Source organism: Oncorhynchus gorbuscha, linkage group LG21 (assembly GCF_021184085.1).
Source record: "Oncorhynchus gorbuscha isolate QuinsamMale2020 ecotype Even-year linkage group LG21, OgorEven_v1.0, whole genome shotgun sequence".
Taxonomy (NCBI): domain Eukaryota; kingdom Metazoa; phylum Chordata; class Actinopteri; order Salmoniformes; family Salmonidae; genus Oncorhynchus; species Oncorhynchus gorbuscha.
The window spans coordinates 59,480,226-59,486,835 of NC_060193.1; positions in this window are offsets into that span (position 1 = coordinate 59,480,226).

A 6,610-nucleotide genomic window follows, 5' to 3' on the forward strand; every position below is an offset into this window, starting at 1 on the left:
CATGAGAACATATGAAAGCTGGTGGTTCCTTTTAACATGTGTCTTCAATATTCCCAGGTAAGACGTTTTAGGTTGTAGTTATTATAGGAATTATAGGACTATTTCCCTCTATACTAATTGTGTTTCATTAACCTTTGACTATTGGATGTTCTTATAGGCTATACACCAAGTCACTTGGCTCTGTCATAACCTCACATGGTCTCTCCTATCATTGCTATGCAGACGACACACAATTAATCTTCTCCTTTCCCCCTTCTGATGACCAGGTGGCGAATCGCATCTCTGCATGTCTGGCAGACATATCAGTGTGGATGACGGATCACCACCTCAAGCTGAACTTCGGCAAGACGGAGCTGCTCTTCCTCCCGGGGAAGGACTGCCCGTTCCATGATCTCGCCATCACGGTTGACAACTCCATTGTGTCCTCCTCCCAGAGCGCTAAGAACCTTGGCGTGATCCTGGACAACACCCTGTCGTTCTCAACTAACATCAAGGCAGTGGCCCGTTCCTGTAGGTTCATGCTCTACAACATCCGCAGAGTACGACCCTGCCTCACACAGGAAGCGGCGCAGGTCCTAATCCAGGCACTTGTCATCTCCCATCTGGATTACTGCAACTCGCTGTTGGCTGGGCTCTCTGCCTGTGCCATTAAACCCCTACAACTCATCCAGAACGCCGCAGCCCGTCTAGTGTTCAACCTTCCCAAGTTCTCTCACGTCACCCCGCTCCTCCGCTCTCTCCACTGGCTTCCAGTTGAAGCTCGCATCCGCTACAAGACCATGGTGCTTGCCTACGGAGCTGTGAAGGGAACGGCACCTCAGTACCTCCAGGCTCTGATCAGGCCCTACACCCAAATAAGGGCACTGCGTTCATCCACCTCTGGCCTGCTCGCCTCCCTACCACTGAGGAAGTACAGTTCCCGCTCAGCCCAGTCAAAACTGTTCGCTGCTCTGGCTCCCCAATGGTGGAACAAACTCCCTCACGACGCCAGGACAGCGGAGTCAATCACCACCTTCCGGAGACACCTGAAACCCCACCTCTTTAAGGAATACCTAGGATAGGATAAAGTAATCCTTCTCACCCCCCCCCTTAAAATATTTAGATGCACTATTGTAAAGTGGTTGTTCCACTGGATGTCATAAGGTGAATGCACCAATTTGTAAGTCGCTCTGGATAAGAGCGTCTGCTAAATGACTTAAATGTAAATGTAAATGTAGGCACTATAGTATTGCCAGTGTAACAGTCTAGCTTCCGTCCCTCACCTCGCTCCTCCCTGTGCTCGAACCAGCAACACAACGACAACAGCCACCATCGAAGCAGCGTTACCCATGCAGAGCAAGGGGAACAACTACTAGAAGGCTTAGAGCGAGTGATGTTTGAAACGCTATTAGCGTGCGCTAACTAGCTAGCCATTTCACTTCGGTTACACCAGCCTCATCTCGGGAGTTGATAGGCTTGAAGTCATAAATGCAATGCTTGACGCACAATGAAAAGCTGCTGGCAAAATGCACGAAAGTGCTGTTTGAATGAATGTTTACGTGCCTGCTTCTGCCTACCAGCGCTCAGTCAGATGCTTAGGTACTTGTATGCTTGTATGCTCAGTCAGATTATATGCAACGCAGGACACACTAGATAATATCTAGTAATATCATCAACCATGTGTAGTTAACTAGTGATTATGATTGATTGTTTTTTATAAGATAAGTTTAATGCTAGCTAGCAACTTACCTTGGCTTACTGCATTCGCGTAACAGGCATCCTTGTGGAGTGCAAGGAGAGAGAGGCAGGTTGTTATTGCGTTCGACTAGTTAACTGTAAGGTTGCAAGATTGGATCCCCCTAGCTGACAAAGTGAAAATCTGTCGTTCTACCCCTGAATGAGGCAGTTAACCCACCGTTCCTTGGCCGTCATTGAAAATAAGAATGTGTTCTTAACTGACTTGCCTAGTTAAATAAAGGTATAAAATTAAAATTAAAATAAAAAAATAAAAAATAAATATATATATATATTTAAATCAGCTCCCAAAAATACCGATTTACGATTGTTATGAAAACTTGAAATCGGCCCTATTTAATCATCCATTTCGATTAATGGGTCGACCTCTAGTACAGATAACCAACAATTTACGACGTTTGGAATGAGACAACTGTGAGGTAAAGAATAATTAATTAATTAGAAGACTAATTGATCAGATATTAAAATATCTGACAGTTATATTAGGAAAATTATAACTTTGTAATCTGAATATTTTCCTTGGTGCCCCGACTTCCTAATTAATTACATTTACATGTTTAGAATAATTACGTAATAATAATTACAGGGAATTGATTTGATAAAATAACAGTCTTCAGTTTTTTGTGACAGTATTTTTATTGGAATTTCACAATTTCCACCCATATTAAGAGATACAACAACAGAGACAAAGCAAAAAAAACAGCACTCACTTACACATACCTATGCATATATATATATATATATATACAAACACACACACACACACACACACCCATACATACGTACACCATACGTACACCATTTTCCTCTTCCCGCTTCTCTCACCCCATCCCCATCATTGCGTCTCTCAATACATACATTTTAAACAAACTTACAAACAGAAATTAAACAAAATAGCTCAGTTTAAACCAAGAAGTTAGGTTCCACACATGGAACGTACAGTGTGTTTCTGAAATACATAGATCACCACCATTCTAAGAGAATCTTTGCAGCATAAAAGCTGATACCTCAGGTTCTAGGTAATTTAGATAAGGTTCCCATACTTTGTAGAACTGATCTGTTTTAGAATGCAATGTACATGTCAGATATTCCAGAGGCACCCATTCAAATAGTATCTTATGCCAACCTTTAAATAGAAGGAACCTTATCACTAATCCACTGTAAAAGGATGTTTTTCCTCGCTGCTAAGATAAGGATGTTGTAAAGCCTCCTCTTACCCACAGAAGTAACATGCCTACTATGGAGACCCAACAGTAAAGAAACTGGGTCCAATTCTAGATCAACCCCTAGGATCTTTTCAATTTCTTGCAGAACACCAGACCAGTATCTTTGTATTTTGGTACATGTCCATAAGCAATGTGTTTGGGTGCCTGTATCAGTTTTGCATTTAAGACACTGAGGAGCAGAGGAAGTTGGGCTAAAAGCATGTTTGCGATTTGGGGATATATGCAATCTGTGTATTATTCTTAATTGGATTGCTCTAGTACGATTACATATAGATATTGTTTTTGCATATCTCCAAATTGTCTCCCATATCTCTTCATCAATAGTAACAGACAATTCTTTCTCCCACACTTGTTTCACCCTGTGTGTTAACAGCAGAAAAGGACCTTAAAGCATCATAAAACAGACTTACAGACAGGGTTACCGATTTAAGGTGGTGCTCTTCAGAATATAATGTCTTACTTGTAGGAAGCGGAAAAAGTCCTGCTTTGGGAGTTGATATTTCTCGACCATCTGCTCAAATGACAGCAAATAAGTAATTTAGTCTGCGTATGCCCTTATTAAGTCAAAAGTTAAAGCCAGCATCCAGCAATCCTGGACCAAAATCTGGGTTGTTAAGAATTGGGGTAAGTGCAGAGGTTGGTTTGGACCTTCCCAGGAAGCGTTGAACTGACCTCCATACTTTGAGTGTGTTAAGTGTAATGGGATTATTGCAGTGATCTTCTACAGACTTGAAACTTCTGAAAAAGAAAATATCCTGTAAGGGGTATTTTGAAAGAGAAGTCTCAATGTCTAACCAAATAGAGGAGTCATCGTTTGTGATCCAATCAGAAATATAACATAGGTGGTCACACCACTGATAGAACCTGATATTGGGCAGATCCAAGCCACCCATAGAACTTGGCAGCTGCAATATTGCCATCTTAAGTCTTGGCTTGCGTTTACTCCATGGAAAGGAACTTAGCCATCCATTTACATCCGTTATTACCTTATTGGAGAGTAATACTGGGATCATTTGGATTGGGTAAAGTAGTCTAGGTAAAATGTTCATTTTCAAGAGGGATATTCTACCCAACCAAGAAATCGGGAGAGAGTTCCAGCGCTCCAGATCCTGTCTTATTGTATCAAACAAGGGAACAAAGTTGGCTTTGTACATTTGCTGGAATTTAGGAGTTACAAATATACCCAGATACATAAAACATGAGGGAGACCATTTAAAAGGGAACGGGGGAGAAGTATTAGGTACAGAGTGAAGGTTACCAAGTGGCATAGCCTCTGATTTAGTTAAGTTAGTCCTGTAACCTGAGAATTCGCTGAATAATTCAATAATATTAATAAGAGATGTAATTGAAGTCTCGGGACTAGAGATGAATATCAGGACATCATCAGCATACAAGCTTATTTTATGGTGAACATCACCAATGAGCAGCCCCTGTATCGCAGGCGTTACCTTGATGGCCTCGGCCAGTGGTTCCATAACGAGTGCAAAGAGGAGAGGGGACAAAGGACAGCCCTGTCTGGTACCTCTGTATATAGAGCTATTTGACCTTAGCCCATTAGTAAGGACAGCAGCCTGAGGATCATCATATAAAATTTTCTATCCACATTCAGAAGGGAAATTTGTCTGTATGAGGAACAAGACTCTGGACATTTACCTTTTTGAGAATCAGTGATATGTTGGCTTCTCTCAGTGTTTGAGGGGGCTGGTCATTTGAAAATGAGTGGTTAACCATATGCAATGGCTCAAGGATCAGGCCATGGAACTCTTTATAGAACTCACTACAAACCCCGTCTGATCCTGGGACCTTACCATTTTGCAGATTCTTAATTGCGAACATTATATCTTCCTCGGTAATGGGGGCATTAAGGAGGGACCTCTGTTCTTCGGAGATAGTAGGGAGCTCAATCTTAGAAAATAAGTTCTCCATTAATTTGGGTGCATCATTTGGCAGTTCTGAGGCGTAAAGGTTTGCATAAAATTTCTTAAATTAGTCATTTATCAATTTATTTTCATATAAATGATTGCCATCAGAATCAGTAATAGTAGCAATTGACTGAGAGTCAGCTCTCTTTTTAGCTAGGTATGCCAAGTACTTTCCTGGCTTATCGCCATGTTCATATAGCTTTTGCCTTTCAGCGTTCTGTGTTAGGAGAGAGTCCAACGTTGATCTAAGGACTGATATTTCCTTTAATAGGGCAGGAGTGGGAGTTTTAATGTAGTCCTTCTCTTTAGTTTCTAATTCACCATCTAACGTTTTTTGCTTTTCACGCTTTTTCCGTCTCTTAGTGGCTGTGTATGACATAATTAGACCCCTGACATACGTTTTACAGGTCTCTTAGTGGCTGTGTAGGACATAATTAGACCCCTGACATACGCTTTACAGGTCTCTTAGTGGCTGTGTAGGACATAATTAGACCCCTGACATACGTTTTACAGGTCTCTTAGTGGCTGTGTATGACATAATTAGACCCCTGACATACGTTTTACAGGTCTCTTAGTGGCTGTGTAGGACATAATTAGACCCCTGACATACGTTTTACAGGTCTCTTAGTGGCTGTGTAGGACATAATTAGACCCCTGACATACGTTTTACAGGTCTCTTAGTGGCTGTGTAGGACATAATTAGACCCCTGACATACGCTTTACAGGTCTCTTAGTGGCTGTGTAGGACATAATTAGACCCCTGACATACGCTTTACAGGTCTCTTAGTGGCTGTGTAGGACATAATTAGACCCCTGACATACGCTTTACAGGTCTCTTAGTGGCTGTGTAGGACATAATCAGACCCCTGACATACGCTTTACAGGTCTCTTAGTGGCTGTGTAGGACATAATCAGACCCATGACATACGCTTTACAGGTCTCTTAGTGGCTGTGTATGACATAATCAGACCCCTGGCGTACGCTTTACAGGTCTCTTAGTGGCTGTGTATGACATAATCAGACCCCTGACATACGCTTTACAGGTCTCTTAGTGGCTGTGTAGGACATAATCAGACCCCTGACATACGCTTTACAGGTCTCTTAGTGGCTGTGTAGGACATAATCAGACCCCTGACATACGCTTTACAGGTCTCTTAGTGGCTGTGTAGGACATAATCAGACCCCTGACATACGCTTTACAGGTTTCCCAAAGGAGCGAGGGGTTATCTGTTGATTGAGAGTTAATAGAGAAAAATGCTTTAAACTCTGTAATAAAATATGATGTGAATGTATGGTCTTTAAGAATGGCTGTGTTCAACCTCCAATGTCTTGACAGATTGAATGCCCCGTTGAGTTTTATGTCCAGGATCACCTCCGCATGATCAGATATGACTATGCTTCCTATCCTAGCGGATAAAACAGACTGCAAAGATGTCCTGGGCATAAAAAAGTAATCTATTATAGTCTGACATCCATGAGGTGCGGAGAAAAAAGTGAACTCTCTGTTGGAGGGATGAAAAGTTCTCCAAACATCAGCATACCCCAGATCATCACAAATAGCTTTAAGTGAGAGTGAAGCTATACCGCTGGGAAACATATCAATAAGGGGGTTCAACAAACAATTAAAATCTCCTCCATCCACTACAGTGTCTGATTTTTATTCTGAGAAAAGTCTAGAAATACCTTAGTGAGGAAATCAGGGGGGTGGGCAGGGGGGGAAGTAAATAT